Here is an 18380-nt window from a genome sequence, read left to right as displayed (position 1 = left end):
TGCATTTCGTGGGCCCTGCTTCCCAGTCCAGCCCAAGACTCTCCCACACTCTTGTCGGTTATAAATTGCAGCCTGCAATTCTCGTATCAAAATGCACAGCTAGTGATATTTAACTCTCGAGAAATATATCCTCCGGCAATGAACGCAGTCAGAAATTACTCACTGGCTTTAACCACAGAGAGAATGATGCCATGTAGATGTACTGCATAAATTCAGAAATGTGGGACAATGGCCACCATTATTAACATTTTCTCTCGGAGTAGAAATGTTTGACCTTGCTTCAGCGGTTTTATTGGGAGCAGGATATCTGGAGTCGCCCGCTCCTCCCTCCTCCCTCTTTTCAAAAGCAACCTGAGCTGTTCCAAGTAGTAAATACTACTGGAGTTGTTTTCCTGATGTGTTCTTCAACATGCCAGGAGGAGAGAAATGTAAGGGAAAAGCCCCCCCAAAACCTGCATTTTGAATGAATATTCAGGTCATTTACACCTACTCCGCTCATAAAGGGAAATGAAAGCCATTTAATTGCGAGGGGGTGAGGCTTCCAGCAGGGCACAAAACTCAGCAACATTGCATATTTGAGAAGGGAAATTTGAAGCCCTTCTACCTGGCAGGCATTACCAAATTAAATCCATTCATTCACCCAGGAATATGCGCTGAAATGAATGCAAACTCCGCACCAGGCCTTGGGCAGCATGTAAAGCTACCAGTGATATGGAGGGACAAATCTGGCTCCTGGCCTTGGGAATCTGGCAGTCTAAGAGGGAAGAGACCATCAGAAATGAGCAGGCAGCAGACAGGAAGATAAACACCACAATTAAAAACACAAGACATGTGCAATGCACTATGGGGCAGAGAAGGGGCGCATCTGTCCCCTTGACTCCTGCTTCCGAGGCTAAATGCCCACCTCTCCCTTCCCTCCTAGTATCCATCATCACACACCAGAAGAGCTTTGAATGGGTCCTGTGGAGGAAGGCAGGGCCCGAGAAGCCAGGAACACACGGCTGGGGCTCAGCGAAATGAACAGGAGCCATGCACTTGGCCATGACGACCCATCACACTTTGTCCAAAGCATCCATGGACAGGTCAGCTGAGTCTTAGTGGGTACCCACTGTGTCCAGAGCGGGCACATGTGCAAAGCTGTGCGAATCCAACCACTAGCTGCCTTTCTGAGCCTCTCGTGGCTGCCTTAACCGACTACCACAAGCTACTAGGTGGCTTAAAACTACGAACTATCGTTTCGTAGTTCTGGAGGTCAGAAGTCCAAAATCAAGGTGTTGATGGGGCCATACACTTTCTGAAGGCTCTAGAGGAAAGCCAGGTGCCATAGAGTCAGCTCTGACTCTTGGTGCCCCATATGTGTCAGAGTAGAACTGTGCTCCATGGGGTTTTCAATGGATGCACTACCCAAAGCTTTAGGGAAGATCCATTCTTGTCTCTTCCAGCTTCTGGCGGTCCCAGCCATTCCTTGGCTTGTGGCAGCCTCACTTAATCTCTGCCTCCATCTTCACATGGCCATCTTCCTCTGTGTGTCTCTGTGTCTCTTCTCCTCTTTTATAAGACACCCTTCTGATTGGATTAGGGCCCACCCTATTCCAGTACAACCTCATGTTAACTCATTATATGGGCAAAGACCCTATTTCCAAATAAGGTCTCATTCACAGGTTCCAGCAGCTAGGATATCAACATATCTTTTGGGGGGGGCAAAAATCAACCCATAACGCTAACCTTCCTTTATTTTTTAGAATGATGGTTTATTTTTGTAAATATAATGCATGTTAATTATAAAGAGCTAAAGCAATTCCAAAGAAGAACAAGTCACCCAAAATTCGACCACCCAGAAATAATGCTTGTAAAAAAAATATTCCAGAGATCTCTGGATAAATAGATAGATAGTTAGAGATAGAGATAGAGATGAGTAGGTAGATAGATAAATATAAATAATTTAATAAAATGAGATGTTTTACATGTTTATAACAAAATATTTAATTTAGTTTTATGTAATTAAACAAAGGAAAAAAATAGAAGAGAAGTGAAATGAGCGGAATTGCTATACTTTAGCTGTTTCTTCACCAAAGGAAATATTATTGTACAAGTTTCCTCAGAGATTAAGGAAATAATTACATAAAATTTAGGTTGATATTCTTTCTTCTTCAACATATTTCTGTTTTAGATTTTATCCAATGATCTCTCACCCTGGAAGATAAGGACATTAACATCCCTTCTGCCTACTTATTTTTCCCCTCCAGATTTTTTAAACCATATATTTTTTTCTTACATTGTAAGGCTTTATAAAGGTAAATTGTTCTGAGACAATGGCTCACACAGTATTTGCCCCTTAGTCCTAACTTTTAAAGGCTTCATTGTTAAGCCTATTGTTGTAGCCATTGTGTCAACCCACCTCCTTGAGGATCTTCCTCTTTTTCACTGACCTTCTATTTTACCAAGCATGATGTCGTTTTCCAGGGACTGATCCCTCCTGACAACACATCCAAAGTATGTGAGATGAAGTGTTGCCATCCTAGATTCCAAGAAGCATTCTGGTTGACTTCCTTCAAGACCGATTTGTTCATTCTTTTACCAGTCCATGGCATCAATATTCTTTGCCAATACCATCATTCAAAGACATCAACTCTTCTTTGGCCTTCCTTATTCATTGTCTAGCTTTTGCATGTATATGAGGCGATTAAAAACACCATGGCTTGGGTCAGGTGCACCTTAGTCTTCAAGGTGGCATCTCTGATTTTTAAGTCCTTAAAGAGGTCTGTTCCAGCAGATTTGCCCAATGAAATGTGTTCTTTGACTGCTGCTTCCATGGGTGTTGATTGTGGATCCAAATAAAATGAAACACTCCACAACCTCAGTATTTTCTCCATTTATCGTGATGTTGTTTATTGGTCCAATTGCGAGGATTTTTGTTTTCTTTATGATGAGGTGTAATCCATACTGAAGGCTGTAGTCTTTCATCTTCATCGGTAAGTGCTTCAAGTCCTCTTCACTTTCAGCAAGCAATGTTGTGTTATCTACATAGCACAGGTTGTTAATAAGTCTTCTTCCAATCCTGATACCCCATTCTTCTTCATATAGTCTGGCTTTTCGGATTATTTGCTCAGCATACAGATCAAATAATTATGGTGAAAAAATACAAGCCTGATGTACATCCTTCCTGACTTTAAAACAGGCAGTATCCCTTTGTTCTGTTCTAATGACTATCTCTTGATCTATGTACCCTCATGAGCACAACTAAGTGTTCCAAAATTCCCATTCTTCACAATGTTACCCCAAATTTGTCATGATCCACACAGCTAATGCCTTTGCATAGTCAATAAAACACAGGTAAACAACTTTTTGGTATTCTCTGATTTCAGCCAGAATCTGTCTGACACCAGCAATGATATCCTTGGTTCCATGCCCTCTTCTGAATCTGACTTGAATTTCTGGCAATTCCCTGTCCATGTACTGCTACAACGGCAAGACAGTTTAGCTGGATATAAAATTTCTGGTCAATACGTTCTTTCCCCCAGAGTTTAACACACATTTGTTCTCCTGACAGGACATTGAGTATTATATTGGTTTTCTTCATTTTTTCATCTTTTAATTTGTTTGGATTGCTCAATTTTGTACTTATTTTTTGTTGTTTGTTCGTTTTAAGAGTCACTCACAGGTGATATGTTCCATGTGTGCATTCAAGCTTGAGAATATCTGGCTCTTACACTTATATTTAAGTACCAAAAAAAAAGTATTGTAAATATAAAATTTTATAATTAGAAAATAAAAACCTCAGGTCACAATGATTTTCCCTTAAAAAATAGCTGACATTGTTCTATTGTTTGTCCACAGGGCCAGGCAGGGTAAGCCAAGTGAGGCTTGTTCAATGTAAAATTTTCCCCATTCACCGCACCCTAGTCTTGGACCTGTTGGCTATTCTTATGGGGCAGGCTAAGGCAAGCCCATATTTCCATTTTGTGGGAGTATTTTTTTTTTTCTGCCTGAATGTCCAAGAATTATTTTGTTATCCCTTTATCCCCAATACCCAATAACTTATCAAGATACATCTTGGAGATATTAATATTATTTTGAATAAATCCATTTTTCTGATAACATGGTACAGAGCCTATTCCAATCTTCATACTGAATTACTGAATTTATTTGCTTCAAGGGAGCTTTTCATTTTCTTAATAGTCCCTTTAAATGCCAGGGCCTTTGCTGGGTTATGTAGCCATTGGGCACCCAGGGAGTGGGGGCAGATCAAATAGATGAGCATAGGGCCATGTAGGTCCCAGGCTGAGTACAGGTGTGCCAGACCAGAGGAGGCCAGAAGAATGGGGCTGGGTTGTCCCTATACCTGCTGTTATAGATGGAGTTGTCTTCCCCTAAAATATATATGGATCCTGAGTGGCACAATGGTTAAGAGCTTGGCTGCTAACCAAAAGGTTAGAGATTCAAATCCACCAGTCATTCCTTGGAAACTCTGTGGGGCAGTTCTACTCTGTCCTATAGGGTTGCAATGAGTCAGAATTGACTTGACAGCAATGGGTTTTTAAAATATATGCAGGAATCCTAACCTCTAGGGTTGCTATGAGTCAGAACCAACTTGGGGACAATGCAGACTAATTGTATATTATTGAGATCATACCAGTGTAGGATATGTCCTAACCCTAATCACTTCTGAGTTATGAAAAGAGCATATTAGACATGGGAAGTCAAACACCATGCAAGGGTCACCAATGAACCAAGAGATGCTAGGCTACAAAAGCTGGAAGAGCCAAAGACCTCCTAGAGCCGTGACCTGAATTCAGACTTGCCTCCTGAACTGTGAGAAAATTAGTTTCTGTTGGTTAAAGCCATCCACTTGTGATGTTTCTGTTATGGCATCACTAGGGAATGATGACACCCATAGACCCATGAAGTCATACTGGGTGATTTTGCCTTCCACCTCCAAGCCTCTGTTGTAATGCAGATGAAATCAGGTTGCAAAGCGTACCACAGATATCCTGAAAGGAGATGAGTTGGTGTGGAAGGATGGTCTAAAGTGACTCTAAGGTGGATTTGGGGCCATTCTTTGAAAACTCACTGAACCTTCTGGCTGCCCATACCAGTGGCCTAAAAAAGATATCCCTTGTAGTCTCCCCACCCTGGGCCAAGTGTAGGCCCTGCTGCATGTCCCATAGATCCCATCATCTCCACTCAGGAATGTCAAACACTATTGAAAGGCCTCCTCAGCATCATGAAATCAAAACCCTGTGTATCTTTTGCCTCTGTCTGCCTCTTGCAATCACAGGGCCTGGCACCCAGGAGCTTGTTATTAGTTGTTGTAAAGTCGGATTCGACTCATGGTGACTCAATGCACAGCAGAATGAAATGTTGTCGGGTCCTGAGCCATCTTCATGATCATTGATATGTTTGAGTCCATTGTTGAAGCCACTGTGTCACTCCATCTCATAGAAGCTTTTCCTCCACTTTATCAACCTTTATGACTCTTGTTGGGTGCTGGCGAGTTTATTCCAACTTTTAGTGACATCATGTGACAGAATAGAACCACCCTATGGGGTTTCCTTGTCTGTAATCTTTATCAGTGCATGTTGCCAGGTCTTTCTGTCACACAGCTGCTGGTGGGTTTGGACCACCAATCTTATAGTTAGCATCTGAGGCACTTAACCACTGTGCCACCAAAGCCAAACAAAACCCATTGCTGTCAAGTTGGTTCTGACTCATAGTGACCCCATGTGACAGAGTAGAACTGCCCCATAATGTCCTGTTGGCTGTAATCTTTACAGGAGCAGATCACCACGTCTTCTTCCCACAGAGTGGCTGGTGGTTTCGACCACCAAACTTTGTTTGCAACTGGACACTTAACCATTGCACCACAAGGTCTCTTACCATGATAACTACTCATTGGAGTTTGTTGGGTGAATAATAAATGCATGAGTGACACTGGCTAGTGACACCATCCTCCTCCCTGCCATCTCCAGGAATGCCTGCTAGTTATGACTGTGAGTCTCAGAAGGTATTGCCACCGGGTGCTGACTCGACTCAGGTGTTTGTCCTGAGGATGCTCCATTCATCCTCCCTGAGTCCTTCCTCACCATCTCCCAGGAGCCTCTCCTCTCATTGCCAAGACAACAATCCCACCCTTGGACTCTGAAAGTCTCCTCCTCATCCTTCTGCCTGTCACCAAGACCCCTCCACCCCAGTCTCTGCCTGTCTCCATCCCTTTCTGGGGGCACCCCTCCCTGGGCCCCCACCACCTGTGGAACCACACCTAAGCTTGGGGTACCCCATCAGGGCCCTCACATTCCAACTCACCCTTCCTGCTCCAGCTCCAGCTGTTCCCAGGCAGCCTGCTCTCCAGCTCAAGGGACACCTTAGAAGAGAACACACCCAATGGGCTGCCACTTAGGTCAGCTAGGTCCCCAGAAAAAAAAACACTGAGACAAAGTTGGGGTGCATGAGGTAGGGGTTGGACATGATCTTGAGGGTCAGGAGGAAGGGAGAGAGGAGCCTCGGGCTGCAATGGAGATCTGATGAAGAGCTCCAGAGCAAAGGTGCCATGTGGGGATGTCCAGCCCTGGGTTGGAATTGCAGGCCCTGGCCCACTGTGTTCAGTCATTTGTTCAGCACTGGCTGGTGGTGACCGCAGCTCAGAGGCCCAGGCAGAAAAGCAAGGGTGTGACGGAGACCATCAGTTCCCCACATGTCCTGAGGCTATACATATGGTCCTTCTGGAAGGGTGGTCTGAGCCAGGCATGTCCCTGTCCCTCCCATTGTCCAGCCTGGCCAAGCACACCTTATAGCCTCTCTCTCAGCTGGCCTTAAGCCCACACCAGGTGGACAATGGCTGTAAGGAGCCGGCACATTCATTAAGTACAGGTCCCAATACTTAACTCAGCTGAGGAGTAGAAGCCCCAGACTATAAACGGGTCCACGGTTGAATTTCAGGTGATCTAGAAAACACTTCCTCAAAGATCAAGTGGACGTTTAAAAGTAACCGATTGCATGCCAAAATCCATGCATGCCTCTGCTGAGAGCCCCTGGGTGGTGCAAACAGTTAACACATTGGTTGCTCACCAAGATGTTGGTGGTTCAATCCCACCCAGAGGCACCTTGGAAGAAAGGCCTGATGATCTACTTTCAAAAAATCATCGACTGAAAACCCTACAGAGCACATTTCTTCTCTGACAAGTGTGGGGGCGCCATGAGTCAGAGTCAACTTCACAGCAACCGGTGGCATCTGAAGGGCCTGCATGGCCCCCAGCACATGGAAGGGCCAATGTGTCCCCTCCCCATGGTCCCACTGGTGACCGCCCCCACTAATGTAGGGTGCCCACCAGAGGTCAGAAAGCACTCAAGTTTAGCAGCCCTGGGTTAAGTAATTTAACCAGCCATTTGGAGCCTGAGCGTGGAGGAGTCTTTCAGGACAATGAGCTCGGGGTCTCCTGGTGGCCTTGTCTACACCAGCAAGTGTGCCCTTACCAGCGTCCACTCAGCATTGTGCTCTGGGAGTCACTGGCAAGAGAAAAAGGCGGCATGTCAAACTTCCACCCACCTTCCTGGAGTCAGGAGCTGCCAGGAGACAAGGAGTAATCAACTTCCCTTTGCCCCACCCGCTGAAAAGGTTAAGATTTGTCTTAGACAAGATGGTGTAATAAACTGATTTCTTTATCATCTCTGAGGCAGCTAATAAATTCTGCAAAAGGAGCAAAAGCCTTGATAATATGCAGAGAGGAGAAGAAGGACTTGAAGAGATAGGTCTCCCCGGACAAGGAAACAATGCCATGTGCAAATCAGTACCTCCTGGTTTAAATAAAACATTAGCACATTGTGCCAAGATCGCAGGAATTCTAGATCAGCAGGGAAGAAACTGGGCCAGTGAGCACAGCCCCTTCCCCTCTGGCTGGGCAGCTGGGAAGTATATTCCTGGGCACCACATGAGCAGGGATGCTGGCTCACCCCATCCCTGCATCCCAGCAGCACCAGCTCTTCCGTAGCCAAATGCCCCAGGGAACGTTCACAAACTGGCTAACCACCAAAGCACCTTCCCAGGGCTGGGCGTCCAGGGCTGACCTGGGGCTGCAGCATGGAGCTCATCACCATGTTTTCAGGTCTTTCATTCCTCCTCTGTTTCCTTGCCTGCCTGTGGGAGCCCGTGAATGGCAGCCCTGGAGAAACCTCTGGTGGACTTGATGGACAGGCTGTTCAAGAGACAGAAGCCCTCCCTCCCCAGGCTGTTGGAGAGGGGAGGACAGACCAGCCACCATTCGATGTCCCCAGGGCCATGGCCACTCCACCCACACCTGTGCACAGTTCACCAGGTGATGTCCCTCCTCAGAGGTCTTCATACTCCTGCCTGATGCTGCCATGTGAGCTGCTGGTGGACATAGGAGTGAGAACAGGGGCTCAACTCCCTCACTGCACCTCCACTGGGGAGAGCAGAGGGTCTTGGTCACCAGAGCAGCACCACCAAGCGGGTGGTGGCCAGTGGCTTAGGCTGGTCAGCTGTCTATCGGCACATGGCTGTGACTGTGTCTGGTCCCCTCCTCTGAGAAATGGGGACAATAGACATGTCAAGAGGCTGCAGTAGAGGATGTCTGGGGCCCCCACAAGGTGCTTTTCTGGCCCCCCATCATCATCCAAAAGTTTAAAAGTTGTGGGAACAGACAGGCAAGGCTCCATCCTGGGAAGCTAAGTGTGTCCTCACCAACAGCCTTGCTCTTCATTCTCTGCCAGACCCAAAGGGCTCCAGAGATTCAGGGGGTAGGGAAAGGAGAATACATGGTGGCAAAGGACAGAGAGGGTAAGTGACCTCCCATTTCCCCTCCAGCTGGCCTTCCCTACCCCTCACATGAGCCCCATCCAAGCCTCCTAAGCCTCTATCCCTCCGCCATCTCAGTTTTGGCCATCCAATGTCCACCACCTTAGGCCTGACCTTCAGGTGACTGTGTGTGCATCAAAGGGGAGGTGTCCCTCAGAAACACTTGGAAGAGCTGGGTTCCAGCAGTGGCATCACTAGGAGGGTGCAGGGTGTGCAGACCACATCAGGTGACACTGTTAGAGGTGGTGACACCAAAATGAATGTCTATGAAATTTTTGTGCAGTATTTCAGCAGAAATTTATTTTTTTTATAAGAATATCCCTGTAGTTAGTTATAACAACAAAAACATTTTTCATAGGCCCAGCTTGCATATATCAATATACCTAAAAGGCTAAAACTCTATGCTGATTTACTTATTTACTTTTTGAACCTTCTAATGCCCTCTGGTCAGAGCTGTCATTATTACCCAATTGCAATGACGCTTTGGATCACGTGGTTTCATCTGCACGCTGTTTTTTCATTGCTACCAGTGTTTTTATAGCCACTGATTTGTCAGATTTTCTGGTGTTTTAGCTACAATGTGATGGTAGTTTTGGAAACACTGATAGCGTAGTGGTTAAATGCTACAGCTGCTAAAGAAAAAAGTTCGGCAGTTCAAATCCACCAGGCACTCCTTGGAAGCTCTATGGGACAGTTCTACTCTGTCCCATAGGGTTGCTATGAGTTGGAATCAACTCGACGGCAATGGGTTTTTGGTAATGGTGGTAATTAGTATTTGTGAACCTATATCAATAACTTGTTTGAGAACAAAGTAGTAATTAAAGGAAAAGGAAGAGTAATATATGGAAATTAGGATTAACAAGTAACATCAGAACAAAAAACTTTACTCAGGATTCTGTATGGTCTGGTATGGGAGGAGGTTCACAGGGGTGACTCCTTGAGTTACCACGCTGTGTGACATCAACCCTAATGATGCCACTCACTGAGTTTGAGCCCTCCCTCCGTTGCCTACTACCTGTAAAATCTTGAGCAAGCCACTCTGTCTTCCCAGGACTTAGCCTTTTCACCACTGAAAGAACGAGATAATCCCTGAGATTCTTCCCGGCTTCGATGGGACAAGGGTCTGCGATTCTCTCATGACCCTCCCTGGTCCATTCTTTGCCCTTCTGGATGCATTCCCTTTATATTGCAAATCCTTTTGCGTGTGTCTTATCCCTTCACATTCCCCCAGTGCCTAACGTAGATACTTGTGCCCAGTAGGTGCTGGATGTTTTTAATGAAATTATTAGACAGGCATGAAATGATAATTTGTAAGCTCGGTATGAATAGGGACTCTTCAAAGTTCCCTGCTCCATCAGCAATATCTAGCACACAACATGCAGGATCATGTGGGTTTAGTAACTACTTGAAATTTTTTGATTACTAGATCGATAGATGACCAAATTGACTGGTGAGCAAATGGATGGATGGATGTGTGAATAGATGGATGGATTAATAGATGGATGGCTGAATGGCTAGATGGGTGGATGGGTGGATGGGTAGATGGCTGGATGGGTAGGTGGGTGGGTGGGTGGATGGGTGGTTGGGTGTGTGGATGGATGGGTGGATGGATGAATGAGTGGGTGGATAGGTGGGTGGATGGATGGGTGGGTGGATGAATAAATGGGTGGGTAGAGTGGGATGGATGACTGAATGGACTAGTGAACAAACAAATTGATGCATAGATGTGTGGGTGGATGGATGGACAGGCTAAAACAAACGAATGAATGAATGGACAGCTTTCCTTTGCAGATAAAATAAGAAAAATTATTTATTTCAGCAGCAAGTGTGCATCATTGGGCAGGAAGAACTCCTTTCTAATCCACTTGAGTTGAACCTGTCCCAGTGTCTTGGAAAGCAAGAAGGCAAATGAGTAAGGGTGAAAATCTCTCCGGGTTGGAGTAGAGCAACAAGGGTCCCAGACCATGGGGCCTGGTAAGGTGTGAGAGAAAAGGCAGCTTCTTCCAAAAAAGCAGCCTGGGGTGCACTTGTTCTGTGTCTCTCCAGCCAGCCCACCCGAAGCACAGCCTCTATCAACAGCATGCAGCCTGGTAATGGCCCATGAATCAAGCTAAGCAACTCAATGTGAAGTTAATAACAAAATCTGGAGGAAAACCCACCATTTGGTTATCCCTCTAAGTGAATGCTATGGATGAAAGCAGATGGAAGAATGAAATATTTGTGGACTCCAACTACCATCTGGTCTTAATTGATGGCCCATCTGATAGCAGGTTATTATTGTTTTTCTAGCATCATTAAAGACATGTGATTTATCTACACTTGCCATTTCTGGGTTTGACGTGGAGACCTTTGCTGATTCCAATGCTGTTATCTCTGATGACCTACAATTCACGAGCGTCCTCTGGCCTCCTCAGATGTGTGGGCTCTCTCTAGCAGGCATAGCTTTCTGTTTAGTTGGCTGATTAATTAAACTCTATCTTCCTCTTCTCAGCTCCTGCAGTCGTGGGTGATGCCTTCAAACTGATAATTCACCATTGGTCCTCGTTTATCATGTTTAACTCCACAAACTTCCAAAAAACTCCAATTTCCATGCTACATTTAACAGTGTTTCTGCCAAATTAATCTCTGTCTTTTTTTTACTTTAGATTTTATTAGGTGGGAAAGAACAAATTTTATCCAGTCTATAGATACTTGGTTCTCTGGCTCAGCCTGCAGTCGAGGCAATGACATGGATTTTGTTCTAGCATTGGGCCACCATTTTCAGGGGTTCCAAAAAGAGAAGAGTATGTATCAAAAACAGCATGTGTCAAAGAAGGGGTGAAAGAATTGAGGAAATACTCCAAACCATCTGTCGTTCTTGTTATTAAGTGCTGTCATGGTCCCGACTCGTAGGGACCCTATGTACAACATAAGGAAACACTGCCTGGTCCTGCACCATCTTAATAGTCCTTGTTATGCTTGAGTCCATTGTTGCAGCCACTGTGTCAATCCATCTCATTGAGGGTCTTCCATACTGAAAGCTGTAGTCTTCAAACGGCGTCAGTAAGTAGTTCAAGCCCTCTTCACTTTCAGTAAGCAAGTTTGTATCATCTGCATATCACAGATTGTTAATGAGTCTTTCTCCAGTTCTGAGGCTGAGTTCTTCTTCATACAGTCAAGCTTCTCAGATTATTTCCTCAGCATACAGACTGAACAAGTATGGTGAAAGCACAGGACCCTGACAAAAACCTTTCTCGACTTTAAACCACACAGCATCCCCTTGCTCTGTTCAAAAGACTTCTCTTGGTCTGTGTATAGGCTCCTCATGAGTCCAATTAAGTGTTCTGGACCTCACATTCTTTGCAATGTTATGCATAATTTGTTATGATTCACACAGTCAAATACCTTTGCATAGTCAATAAAACACAGGTAAGCATCTTTCTGGCATTCTCTGCTTTTAGCCAGGATCCATCTGACATCAGCAATGATATCATCCCTTGTCCCATGCCCTGTTCTGAATCTGACTTGAATTTCTGGCAGTTCCCTGTCGATGTACTGCTGCAGCCACTTTTGAGTTGTTTTCAGCAAAATTTTACTTGTTTGTGGTATTAATGATATTGTTAGATATCGTTAGATAATTTCTGCATTGTGTTGGATCACCTTTCTTTGGAATGGTCATAAATACGGATGGATCTCTTCCAGTTGGTTGGCCATGTAGCTGTCTTCCAAATTTCTTGGCATAGATGAGCGAGCACTTCCAGTGCTGCATCCATTTGTTGAAATATCTCATTTTTAATTCAGTGATTCCTGGAGCCTTGTTTTTCACCAACGTTTTCAGTGCGTCTTGGAATTCTTTCTTCAATACTGTAGGTTCTTGATCATATGGTACCCCTGAAATGGTTGAATGTCAACCAATTCTTTTTGGTACAGTGATTCTGTAGGTTTCTTCCATCTTCTTTTGAAGATTCCTCCATCATTCAATATTTTAACTCAATGCTTGATTTTTTCCTTCATGTCTTTCCTTTTGAGATATGCTAGGCTTGTTTCTCCCTTTTGTTTTATTAACTCCATGTCTTTGCACATTTCATTATAAAACTTTATTTTGTCACCTTCAACTGTTCTTTGAAATCTTCTGTTCAGCTCTTTTACTTCCTTATTTCTTCCATTTGCTTTAGCTGCTCTACATTCAAGAGCAAGTTTCAGACTCTCTTCTGACATTGATTTTGGTCTTTTATTTCCTGTCTTTTTAATGACCTCTTGCTTTCTTGTTGTATAATGTCCTTGACATAATCCCAGCACTTGCTGGTCAGTTGGTTATACTGTGGTGGCTTGCATATTGCTGTGATGCTAGAAACTATGCTGCTGGTATTTCAAATGCCAGTAGGGTCATCCACGGTAGACAGGTTTCAGCTGAACTTCCAGACTAAGACAGACTAGGAAGAAAGACTTGGCAGTCTACTTCTGAAAACATTGTCCTGTGAAAACCTTAAGAATAGCAGCAGAACATTGTCTGATACAATGTCAGAAGATGAAACCCTCAGGTTGGAGGGCACTGAAAATATGATTGGGGAAGAGCTGCCTCCTCAAAGTAGAGTCAGCCTCAAAGATGTGGATGGAGCCAAGCTTTCGGGATCTTTATTTGCTGATGTGGCATGACTCAAAACGAAAAGAAATAACTGCAAGCATCCATTAATAATTGGAACGTGGGATGTATGAAGTATGAATCTAGGAAAATTGAAAGTCATCAAAAATGAAATGGAAGGCATAAAGATTGATATCCTAGGCATTGTTGTTGTTGTTGTTGTTGTTGTTGTTGTTGTTGTTGTTAGGTGCCATCGAGTTGGTTCTGGCTCATAGCAACCCTATGCACAACAGAACAAAACGCTGCCTGGTCCTGAGCCATCCTTACAATCGTTGTTATGCTTGAGCTCATTGTTGCACCCCCTGTGTCAATCCACCTCGTTGAGGGTCTTCCTCTTTTCCGCTGACCCTGTACTCTGCCAAGCATGATGTCCTTCTCCAGGAACTGATCTCTCCTGACAACATGTCCAAAGTATGTAAGACGCAGTTTCGCCATTCTTGCCTCTAAGGAACATTCGGGCCGTACTTCTTCCAAGACAGATTTGTTCGTTCTTTTGGCAGTCCATGGTATATTTAATATTCTTTGCCAACACCACAATTCAAAGATGTCAGTCCTTCTTCAGTCTTTCTTATTCATTGTCCAGCTTTCACATGCATATGATGCAATTGAAAATACCAAGGCTTGGGTCAGGTGCACCTTAGACTTCAGGGTGACATCTTTGCTCTTCAACACTTTGTAGAGGTCCTTTGTAGCAGATTTACCCAATGCAATGTGTCTTTTGATTTCTTGACTGCTGCTGTTGATTGTGGCTCCAGGTAAAATGAAATTCTTGACAACTTCAATCTTTTCTCCATGTATCATGATGTTGCTCATTGGTCCAGTTGTGAGGATTTATGTTTTCTTTGTGTTGAGGTGCAACCCATACTGAAGGCTATGGTCTTTGATCTTCATTAGGCATTAGTGAGCTGAAATGAACTGGTATTAACCTTTTTGAATAGGACAATCATATGGTATACTATGCCAGGGAATGACAAAACGAAGAGGACTAGAATCACATTCATTGCCCAAGATCATTTCAAGATCTATCCTGGAGCACAAAGCTATCAGTGATAGGATAATATCCATATGCCTACAAGGAAGACCAGTTAATATGACTATTATTCAAATTTACATACCAACCACTAAAGCCAAAGATGAAGAAATTGAAAATACCAACTTCTGCATTCTGAAATTGATCAACTGTGCAATCAAGATGCACTGATAATTATTGGTGATTGGAATATGAAACTTGGAAACAAAGAATAAGGATCTGTATTTGGAAAATTTGGCCTTGGTGATTGAAGTGACGCCAGAGATAGCATTATAGAATTTTGCAAGACCAACAACTTATTTACTGCAAATACCTTTTTTCAGCAACATAAATGGTGACTATACACGTGAACTTCACCAGATGGAATACACAGGAATCAAATTGACTACATCTGTGGAAAGAGACAAAGGCAAAGCTCAATATCATCAGTCAGAACAAGGCCAGGGACCAACTGTGGGACAGACCATCAATTACTCATATGCAAGTTCAAGTTGAAACTGAAGAAAATTAGAACAAGTCCATGAGAGCCGAAGTGTGACCTTGAGTATAACCCACCTGAATTTAGAGACCATCTCATTAGAGACCACCTGAGAGAAGACATAAACAGTGGGCTCACACGAGAAAGGAAAAAGAATGTGTTATTCTTAAGAAAACTAAGTGTAAAAGCCACTTTATTTTTTTCCTAATTGCAGATGAAGACATAATTTTAGACAGTAGGAATTGCAATTAACAAACATATCTCTCAGTTATATATGTCAATAAGAGGTGTTATGTTAAGACTTATTGCTGGGTACGTTTTATAATGCATTAGGAGTTCCATGTCTGAGCAATGTATGTGAATTGGACAGAATGAAATGACCGACCTTCAGGGATAAAACCCAAAACCCATTGCCAATGAGTTGATTCTGATTCGTGGCATCCCCATGTATGTCCAAGTAGAAGTGTGCTACATAGGATTTTCAATGGCTGATTTTTGAGAAGAAGAACACCAGGCCTTTCTTCTGGGGCAATTCTGGGTGGATTCAAACCTCCAGTCTTTGGTTAGTAGGCATGATGGTTAAGGCTGTGTGTCAGCTTGGCTGGGCCATGATTCTCAGTGGTTTGGCAGTTGTATGATCATTTCCATGATGAGATTTGATATAATGTGATCACCTCCATGATGGGATCTGCCCTGAGTAGCCAGTCAGTTGAAAGGGAATTTCCTTGGGCATGTGGCCTGCATCGAATACAAATGGACATTCTCCAGGGCTTGTGGGCTTTTGCTCACTCTGGATCCTGCAGCTGGCTCCTGTTCATCTGACCTCCGGTTCTCAGGACTTGTGTTAGCAGCTTACCTGTAGTCTTTCCTGCCAAGCTTGAGATTCGTCAATCTTTGCAGACTGTGAGCAAAAGCCCTGCTGTCTGACCTGCCAATCTTGGTTTCATCAGCCACTGTGGCTACATGTATCAGGAAATGCCTCTATCCTGACCCGTGGACTTGGGACATTCCAGCCTTTACAACTACGGGAGCCATTTCCTTGATATAAATCTCTGTGTATATATTTATACTCTTTACTGATTTTGCCTCTTTAGAGAACCCAGCCTAAGACAGCAGGTGAGTGTGTTAACTGCTTGCACCACCCAGGGACTCCTCGTCAGGGATGGCTCCCAGGAAAAACCAACCCTACAGAATGAAGTGGTGGCCAGAAGTAGCCCAGACAACGAAGCGAACTGGGGGGCTTGGGTGCTCCAGGATGCATTATTTGACAACTCCATCGAGCAAAACCCAGTAGCACAACAGAGTCTAGTGCGGACACACAGGGGGACACTGTGCCCAAAGCCAGCTGGAAAGCCCTTGGAGTGCTAGGATTTGGGTCAGGGGAAAGGACACTGGACAGCTGGCCTCTAGGGACCTGGGGGGCAGTGCTAACCTAAGGGGGCTGCTGGCTGTGGCCAGAGCAGAGGGTGTGGGGGTACGCCCTTCCTGCCACTTCCTCACACCCACTCCCTGTGCCCATGCTTGAGCCCAGCTCTGCACAGAGGACTCCCCTGCCAACTCACCCATCCCTGGACAGAACACCTGGATTGTCTTCTCCTGTCCTCCCCCACACCCTTCACCCCCCATGCAGAGCACAAGTCCGTCCTCCTCTAGCCCCTGCTCTCCTTTGTCTGCGTCTCTCGGTAAGGCCACGCCCATGCCCAGGACCCCCTGGCCTGGAAGGTGAGCTGTGCCCGCAGCCCCACCCACTTTCCCTGCACAGCGACGGCCCCCCAGTGAACCTCAGCATTACCAGCTGTCTGTCCTTCTGTCTGTGTCCACGCCTCACCATTTGGAGCAGCAGTGTGAGGCTGTGCATGGGAAACCTGTGCCTGTGTCTGGGAGCTGTCTGTTACTTGGTCTGGACACAGCATCTGCCAGGATGAAAGACTTTCCACTTCTCAGTACATCTGTCTCCTTTGCTACAGCTAGAGGTATCTACAATCCACAGGTTGTAGTTTACTGACTAACTGATGGGAGCAGATGGGGCCTGGAATGAGACGTCTGGAAGCCAGTGTCTGGGTCAGGCTCTCATTCCCTACTGCTGGTACACAAGCCTGAGCTCGATATTTCCAAAGATTCCAAATTCTCCGTGCTCAGAGTCCAGTATCTTAAGCAGCATCACCCCTCAGCACATGCTGGAACAAAGGGTGGAGGTGCCTGACACCCCTTGTTGAAAAGAAGCAGGACAGCTGGCCTGGGTAGCGGGGGGACAGGGAACCGGTATAGAGAGCCTGCAGGGTGCACACTGAAGAGCCAGGAGTCCAGGTGATGGGCAGACATAGCCCTGTTTCTCAAAGTCCAGCAGGGCAAGCAGGTATCCAGAGCTGCAGGCTGGCCAGCCTGGCAGAGTCGGGTCCAGCTTTTACTGCGATGACTGGGGAGCTTTGCTACCAGTCAATTAGGCAGGACAAGGACTCCTGCCCAGGCTGGCTCCAGTGATGGAAGACCAGAGGGGCAATAGGGTTGGGCGGTGCCATCCTCAGACCCCAGCCACTCACCTGTGAGGTGTCCTCCATGACTAAGCTGCCAGTCCCTGCCCACAGTCTTGTAGTGGTACAGCTGCAGGGAGCCTCTGTTGGCCCTTGCAGGATGCTGGGGAGGAGAAAACCCAATGCTGGCCAAGTCCATGACCAGGTCCTCCCTGGGGCAGGAAGGGCAGCATGCAGCAAGATCGAGTCCAGGACCAGGATATGGGCACAGGAGTCTCTGTTCAGTGTGTGTGTCCACAGCCTCCAACTGCCCTGCCCAGCCCAGCCCAGCCTCAGCATCCACTGAACCCAGCCACAGGTAGCTGCAGGTTTTAATCAGCATTTGAGGTGAAAACTTTTGTTGTCTCTGGTACCTTCCAGAACTTCCCAGTGGGTTGAAATGCTAACAGAGCACCTGGGGCAATAGGAAGAAGGTTGGCCTGGGCCAGGTACAGGGTGAGTGCTCCACCAAGTCAGGCAGGTGGGAGACACACAGCAGCAGTATATGGAGGCTGCCCTCTTGGGGCTGCAGGAACAGGACCCTCAGGGCATGCTGACCTCTCTGGACACAGCAGGGGCATGGGAACAGGATCCTGTCTCTGCTGAGCACGGGGACAAAGGCAGGCAGACCAAGGCTGAGCAGGCTTTGGGAGCTCAGGGGAGGGGCTCCTGGGCAGGACCATGGACACACGGTTGCCCTCAGACCAACCTGGGCTGTGCGGCTTCTCCTGCCGTACACTCTATCCTGCACCAGCCACTTCATCTCTCAGTGTTTCCATTTCCTCCTCTGTAGACTGAGGGCTCTTCCTAGTCATTGTCCTGAGCTGAAACACGATGGTGTGAGGTACTTCAGAATCCTGGGCTGCCCTCTCTGAAGACCAGACAGCAGTATTTCTGACTCAGCTTCACAGGATCCCTTGAAGGGGGAGTAT

The sequence above is a fragment of the Loxodonta africana genome, chromosome 4, assembly GCF_030014295.1.
Source record: "Loxodonta africana isolate mLoxAfr1 chromosome 4, mLoxAfr1.hap2, whole genome shotgun sequence".
Taxonomy (NCBI): Eukaryota; Metazoa; Chordata; class Mammalia; order Proboscidea; family Elephantidae; genus Loxodonta; species Loxodonta africana.
Note: the sequence above shows the minus strand (reverse complement) of the source record.